This window comes from Pygoscelis adeliae, unplaced genomic scaffold, assembly GCF_000699105.1.
Source record: "Pygoscelis adeliae isolate BGI_AS28 unplaced genomic scaffold, ASM69910v1 Scaffold27, whole genome shotgun sequence".
Lineage (NCBI taxonomy): Eukaryota > Metazoa > Chordata > Aves > Sphenisciformes > Spheniscidae > Pygoscelis > Pygoscelis adeliae.
Genome location: NW_008825410.1, coordinates 1,315,988 through 1,324,462, shown reverse-complemented (window position 1 = coordinate 1,324,462; position 8,475 = coordinate 1,315,988). Strand labels below are relative to the sequence as shown.

General features: G+C 40.0%; 1 non-coding gene across 1 annotated transcript; it reads right to left on the bottom strand.

Moving 5' to 3' along the window:
- Window positions 1-8,148: 8,148 nt before the first annotated feature.
- On the bottom strand, window positions 8,149-8,222 carry TRNAN-GUU. Its single transcript has one exon. It is a non-coding gene; the product is annotated as a tRNA-Asn (tRNA).
- Between the last annotated feature and the right edge of the window lie 253 nt (window positions 8,223-8,475).

Below are 8,475 nucleotides of genomic sequence, written 5' to 3'. Positions count from 1 at the left end.
AGCATGAATTAAATATCCAGAAGGTCCCTGTAACCTGAAGAAAGCACCGCTCCAACGGTTAGCGGCTTGAGAGTCTGAAGGCAGCTCCAAACAGTGCAAGGAGGAATAAGCACTAAAAACTGATTCTAAAGAAAGTTCTTCATTCTTGCTCGCAATGAATTGATTGAGGAAAAAAGGGGCAAATACCAAAACATGGCCCTAAGTGCAGCTGCCATGTGCCCACAGCTGTGTGCTGAATTAGTAAAAGGGGAAGTGCCCACCGTTGTGTGCTGAATTAGCAGGAGGGGAATTGCCATGATAAAATACAGCCCATTTGTTCTTAAGTGAGTAAAACATACTGCAGGTAAACACCTGCATTTATTCATTGGACCGTGATGATTCTTAGTGTTAGTATTTCAATCATTGTCTTAGTATTTCAAAATACAATTTTTGTTGTTGTAAAAAGAAAATAATTAAATGCTTTAAAATGGTAAGAGTTTCTTTTCTCACGTAGCTCATCTACACGCCAGGAAGTTCCTACAAGGACTGAAAAGATAAACTTACATCCCTCAGTCTATGTAATCCACTAGGATGTATGCAAAGGTTATTGCTAGGACTAGGAGGTGGACTATTGCTGTCTGGGAAGGTAAAAAAAACCCCACAGTTTTTGGGTTTGACGTTTAGAAAGGAAACTACAAAGGGCAAATGCTGTCTCTTTTGTTATCTTCTGATTTCTCCTTTGCTCTCTGTGATCTATTCCATGGCATGTCCTGCTAGGCAGAGAACGCTTCCTTTCTACGAGCCCATCGGTAATATCCAAATTCTTCTGTGTTTTCACACCTTCGGCACAAAAGTGGACTCACTGAGAAATTAAGCTGGAAAAAACACACAGCACCTACCTCACAACCTCTAGCCTCATTAGCACCGAGAAGATACTCAGTTTGTCCTGCAGGTTTTGAGCTCATCAGAATTTACCGCCCAATCAAGCATTTTGCTTAAGCTATGCAAAATAGTGAAGAAACTGTCTTTCCTCTCAAGGACCGTAGCTGAAAACAAGTGAGATGAACTGCAGACAGCGCAGGAAGCCTTCATATTGTCTAATTTCAGGCATATAAAATGTTGAGTAAACTTCTGGTGAAGTGAGCTTAATCATCTTTGGGAGTGGTCTGCCTCCCTATAAGGATTATCACTTTAGATAAAGTGATCTTTAGATCACTAAGATTATCACTGGAGAATTTAATTATAAGCAGGTATGCATCAGCAGTAATGCAACTAGACGGTTAGCATAAATTAGCTAAAACAGTAGGGTTAAAATAGGTTAAAGTTTGCATTCGGAACAAGAAATAAACCTGGAAGGAAAGGAAAATAGCTGGAGTAATTATGTGAAAGATAAAGTTTGCAGCAAGCCCTGGCTGTACTGCATAGGAACAGAATTGCTGGAGAAGCTGCGTAAGGCTGGTGAGAGACTAAGGGCCCACTGACATGCACAGTGCTCGGTTGTGGTATGATTGTGTAAATTAAAGTACTGCAGCATTCAGACACACCACTTGTGTGATCCATAAATGTGTCCTGACCATCAGTTCCTTATGCCATCTCCCCAGGAGATGAACAGAGATTAAAAGGCTCCTGTCAGTAGGTGCTTCGAATTGCATCTAAGCTGAAGCCTGAAGTCTCCAGTGCAAAAATTCCTTACTGTATCCATAAATCTCACTAAAAAGTCTTCAGAAGTGTTTAAAGGGCCTCTGTGTGTATGAACTGGGCTTGCTACGTAGTCTTCTTGACACCTGAGTTTTAGTTGTTGTGATGAGCAACAGCTCTTGGGGCTGGTTTGCACTTTCATAAGCATGTATTTCTACGAGCACAACACCCTCTCAGTCAGCCTGTGATCCCAGTATGCAGGGGAATCATTCGGATAAACGGGAATCAAACAAAACAGCAGTTGCTAGGGGGTGATGAATTCAGTCTCCCCTTTCCTTGCTCCTCCTGAGCGTAACTTGCTCTCCTGGGGCCAGCATCAGGCTGATATATAGTTTCCCATTTCAGCAGGCTCAGCTGGCAGCACATTGGGCTCTCTGTGGCATGTGCTTTTGCACGAACGTGGCGTAAGTAGGTAAAAAATAGAGGTGATGAGAACATGGTAAATTCGACCGAGGTAGAGCGAAAGGAAACTTCAAAACCTGGAAAGCTGTTGTAGAAGGGACAGTTGTAACTGCGCAGGCTGCTTCACTGGGAAGAGAATCATGAGCCACTGACAATTATCTTAAAGATCTCTGTTTATGAGTTTAAAATATGAATACTGTGCCAAAGACTATGAACAGACAGATTTCCTTTAATACAAGTGAGGGACAAAACAACATTAACAGATTAACAGATCTACATTGCCACCACACAGCTTTAAATTGCAGCTTTTGACGTGACTTTTGATCAGTTTTGCTGTTGTGCTTAGTGGTTTCAGATGGGATCTCCTAGAAGCTGTTTTTCTACCACCCGCTTGATGCAGTGTTTTACAGTATTAGAATAATGTACACCAATTTCAAACAATGAGGTAATAGCAAGTTCAAATAAAGAAATTCTTAGACATGCTACCAGTAGTAATCTCTAATTCATCTAGCTTTACTCAGGCTTCATTCCAAGCTCATTAAAATACCATTAATTTTCTGTATTGCTCCCCCATAAATCTCAGATGCAAAATGAATACGATCTATGGTGTATAAATGAAGATCTTCCGCAGAAATTACTGTATTTCCATATTCTTTGGCTGGAGTAAATTTGTCCTTTCCTGGAAAATAGGTGGTTGAATACAGGTGTTAAATGAGCAAAACTTCCTAAACATGATTCCATGCTTAAGTATACTCTCCAGCTACTCATGAAATGATGGTTCTCGTTAAGCCAAATATAAGTATTACAACAAACATATGCAACATTTGAATGCCATTTTGAACACAAGCATTTGAAATATATATAATTCATTCCAACAGTTATTGTCAATACCATCTTAAAAACACATATATATTTTATTTTCTCTTACTGCTTTCAAGCCACCGAAATTGGTTCTTTGGGTGAAGTGAAACAGGTTTTCCCAAATGCCAATTCTTAAGACCCTTAGTGAAACAGCAAGAGCAGTTCTCCACCATTTCCACATGCGTAGTGCACCACCTATTGACTTAGACACTAATTACCAGCCCCTGAAGAGTATTTTTCTAGGTTTTTTTCCTGAATTCATTGTCATGGTTACTATCCAAATCTCCTCAGCTGCCTGTGGCCAGGAATATCCCAAGGGCTATTTCTACAAAATGTCAGCATCACAACTCATCCTAAAAATATAACAGCTTATCAGAAGAACACCCATCTAAAGCAGAAAAGCTCCTGGCAGCAAACTGCAGTCTCACTTGGGGTAGAAAAGACTCAAGACAATAATAATTTAGTCTTTTAGTTGTCGGGTTCTATGAATCCAAAACAGCAGATGCAAAATCATCTGGTTAATAGCTCCCCAAGGAAGCAAATGCTTGTCAGCATGCTGCCCGCAACTCACTTATCAGTCTCCTGCAACCAGCTCTGTGCAAAGATACTGCTGTTAAATGGACTTCTGTCATTTTAGGTATGCAGTACATTTGGTAGTGATCTGGAACAGGTCAGAGCAAAAAGAATTTAATTTACAGAGGAACTGCAGAACTGGGTGCCTTCTGTTCCACAATACTGCTACAAGGTTTCTAAGGACACAGGTGCCAGAAAGGAAATTCAAGATGGCATCTCACAGACGTCTCTCTCTTCCTCTCTATCTTATCTTCCTAACAAACTGCTAGATGCTTACTCAGCTCCCACAGTCAGAGCCTTAGCCTTTGAGCACACCCTGTGTTTTCAGACGAGAAAATCGATTGGAGAAGTAGAACATTTATACCACCTCTCTTTCTAAGCAACCCATTTACACTGGAATCACTCCGGACTATTTAATTTTATCTTAATCCAGGGCAAGGTTTCAACTTTTTCCTCCTGTTGTCTGCCCGCACTTCTGGAAAGGTTAAAAGTTATTTTTGCAAGGCAAAGACAGCCTTGTCCTGAGGCGTAAGTGGAAGCCATTAACAACTGCACCCATGCTTGAGTAAACTATTCACAACCCACTAAATCAGCCTCCAGACCTCACGGTGGGATTTGGACATTGGGCATCGACCATTATGCTTTACACAAATATATATATATACAGGGTTAACATGAGGTTCATAATGGGGGAAAATGGTAGCAAAGCAGTTTGAGGTGAGAACGGGTTTGGATGCTCTCTCATCACTAACGGAGGGCACAAGTTTCCTCCACAAATTGGCACCGTAGAAGTCAACCGACATGGTTATTTCAGAAATGCCAGTATTCCAAGACTCTTACCATGACAACACACCAGCGGTAGCATTTATTGGGTGTCTGATATGAACAGCCTCTGCATCAAGTTCCTGAAGCATTAAGTCCACAGTAGGAGTGCAGAACGTCTTTCCTCCATGTTACAGAGTCAGAGTAGGGGAGAACTGGGCCCTGACTTACTGTTTGCTAAGGCAGGCAATGGCACAGACCTCGTATTTCTATCACCATGCATCTTCTTTTCAAACAGAAGGTAGTTCTCACTTCAGAAAGCAAGAAAGGGATCTTTGATCCTGTGTCTTGAGGTTTAACTATTTTGTTAAAATTCAGACTATCCAGGAGAGCAGCATTTCCTCAGCCTACTCATACTCTTTCTGAAAAAAAAACCTAGATAACCTAAAAACTGACAGGAACAATAGGATGTTTGAGTAACTAAATAATGTAGTAGTAATCACTAGATGTTATAATTATTGTAAATATTAATTATATTAATCAATTAACCATTTAACTACATTTAATTAGGACATTATTGATTAATGCTGGTATTATACTATTAAATCACAATAATTAAATAATTACATATGTCGTAATTAGAAATTTCCCATTAAAAAACAGAATTTGCTTTTGGTTTTCTGTTCAAGTAGTTCTACCATGTTCATGACTGTTGGAGGAATGTCTGTCCCTTTCTTCTTTCCACACCTTCTTCCATCCTTAACGCCAGGATGGCAAACTATCTCACCCTGCCGGCTCTACTTCTACACTTAGGTTTCTTTTTAAGTGGATACATTTCCATTACCCCACCACCATGCCCAAATGCTTTTTGTACTCTTCCCAGAAGCAGTAAATATGGCCAGGTTCTCAGGTCTGGGAAAAATCATGCAATAGCCTAACTGCTGAAATGATCTTCTCTACTTAGTGGTCTAAAGGACAGGGTTTTGTCTTCATGAAATCCTCTCTCCCTAATGATTATAGGTTTTTCTGGGCAATTTTGTGCAAAGGGGTTTAACACTACCTTTTGGTTAAGGTATTTAACATCTCAAGGTGTTAGTCTCTGCTCCGGACTCCCAGTAAATTCTCTACATAGTGCCTAGAATATGTGTCAAGAAGAGTCACCCACACAGAGCCTTCCTTAATTTAGGCAAAACGCTTTTCATGTTTACAATTGTTTCTGGTTGATAGTCTTTTTTACCTTCACCTTAATTTTTATCTTTCAGCATTTCACAGGGAATAAGACTAACTCTAATTCCTCAGTTCAAAAGAACATCCATGGCTATTATTGCTGTACCTATCTCTACACCATGTCTGGTTTACCACAGTCATCTAAAATTTCAATTCCTACAGAAGCTGCACATACCCAAAATGATTGGTTCCCCAGACCCTGCAGTGAGATCCAAAGGACCTCTGCTCATTCTTTTGCGAAGAGGGCAAACCACATCCATGCAGAGCGCCTGCCTCACAGTACACAAAGAGTAGAATTAAAGTGTGTATCATCTTCATATCTCTCAGCTACTTTCATTTGCAAATAGATACAAGAGGTCCTTTGAACTTTTTCAGTTCCATATTTGGTTCTGGGGTACAGACTTCAAATACTTCATTTCATATAGTTCCTGTAACTTTTGAAACTATTTTTTTAGGTAGTAGTCTCCAATTTGTTGAATATCTTAAGAGTTAAGGTTAAGAATTCCTTCCCTGTGCAAGAACAAGCTGGTGGTTTGTGCCTGCAGATGAGAATGTCCTTGGCTGGCTCCATTCCCTGTGCCTGCTTTCTTTGCCAGGTGAAAGGAACTAACGTTTCAGCTCCTTCCTCCTGAGCTGGGATGCCCTCAGCTCCTTTGGGAGTATGAGCTCTTTGTCTCTCCTGGAGATTCAGGAATTACATTCCTGTCCCCCACCACACCCCCCACCGCAGGTTAACCATTACATATGCATTTTGACAAGCATGTCCAACAGTAAACAACACCGTTTCTAAGATCTTGCTCATGTTTAAGCCAGTGTTTCTCTGGCCCTGTGTACGATGATATTACCATCTCCATAGCCTTTACTGTTTTCTGTATATCAGGATCTCATTCATCACTTCTTTGTAATAAGACTTGGGTATCCATACCAGGTGTGACCACTCTGTTAATAAAATTACAGGCCAAGGACTGACCTTTGGATTAACTGAGTTTCTCTCTCACCTTCTTTCATGGTCCATATCAACGTTCTTATCTTCTCCTTATCTTCTGCTCCAGAAGCTTAGTCTATAAACCTGTCCTCTATGTTAATTCTACATAAATACAGTGGAAATTTCATACGCAACAACTCAGTAGCTGTTTTCTGTGGGCTTTGTCTAAAGGAGCATCTAAAGATGCTCCTTTACCTCTTTGCCACAAACATGATAATGCACTGTTCAAACACAATATGAAGAATAATTGCATTGATTCCTATTGACCCCTTCATCTCTTTCTTAGCATGGTTACAAAGTTTAATAGATATGTCAGTTAAACTCATAGCCTTTTACTATCTGAAGCTCTGAAATTTAAGACAGTATGATCTTCTAAAAAATAACAATTTTAAACTGGTTATCTGATATGATCTGGATCTAGTCTGTTGAAAAACAACTGGGATTTCTTTTCCATTTTCAAGTTGCTTTGCACTCTTCTGCCACCTTGAGGGCATAGAGCCATCTTCTGAAAACCAGGAGGTGTTTCTAAGACATGCCTTACTTGTAGAGTGAAAGCACTCTGTCAAAACCAACAGACAAGACCAAAGATCTCTTCCGGTTTTATTAGCTGCTCTTTTGCATCTAGACCAAGGCCAGCATTTTTTCTTGGCTATTGGCTCACCTCTCTACCAGCTAATTGTCTGCTTCCTGCTCCCAAGCCAATAGTACACTAGAGTTTTTGCCTTCAGCTTTGAAAACAGCATTTTGGTTGCCTCTTTCCTAGTATTTAGATCCTTATGCTCCAGCACTATAGGAAGGAAGACATCTCGAAATGATTAAATTCTTGCATGTACCATGAAAACAGGCAGACGGGCAGTGGAGAGAGAGCCCTACCAGTTTTCCCTGCGAGAGAAGGGCTGACTGATAAAATGGTAGCAAGAGAGCTGCTGAAGGATATAGGCTTCAGTGGTTTCACTCCATATTGATTTGTTCTGGTTTTAGGCTTTAGAGCAAATCGTATTCTGTTAGTTAAGCCTTTCAGTACAAGTGTTTTTAAAGCATAAGCAAAAACATCACATCAAAGACTTAGCTCCATATGCCTGTCATTAGAGCAATTATTAAAGTGTGCCATGCACAGGCGATTTAAAGCTAGAAGCAAACAGTAACAGCTGTCCTGCAGATTCCAACTCACCAGGCTCTTACACAAAATTTCTGGAAATGGCACAAGTACTCGGCTATCTGTTAATTCCTAAATGACAAATCTTTGCTAAGCCTGAGGTGCACAGTAGCCCATGTTGATATTTTGTATATATATGTTTACATTTCAACATCGTAAAATTACATAGACCCATTAGAGGTCACAGCAACCCAACAGAGCACCGCACAGACAAACAGATATGACAGAACAATGTGAACCCTAAGGAACACTCTGTAATATTCCGCTTAAATTAAACAATTTCTATGCAATTTCATCTTTAAATAATGACCCATGGAAATATTTTTGTCTGTTAATCCATTACAGATACTTTAGCAAACTAGTGTTTTAATGAGCCTGAGGCTAACAGACAATTTGTTTTCCAATGTTTCATAGAATCATAGAATGGTTTGGGTTGGAAGGGACCTTAAATTAAAGATCATCTACTTCTAACCCCCCTGCCACGGGCAGAAGAAAGAGGTGAACCCGTCCCTGGGTGGGCTCGAACCACCAACCTTTCGGTTAACAGCCGAACGCGCTAACCGATTGCGCCACAGAGACTCCCTGGTTATGATTATCTTTATAATAAAAAATAATTTTCCTTCCTAAAATGAAACTACCTTCCTAAAAACATTGATTCCTAAAAACAAGTAGCAGAGATATTCTGCATTAAATCCTACTATATCCTAGAATCTTTCAAGCTGACAAAAACCTTACAATACTTTTTTGTAGTAGATTATTTCATATAGAATCTAAGCAATTCAGTGTTTAAATGCAAAAACTACTCAGCAGCTCTCTGCAAATTCCAATAAGA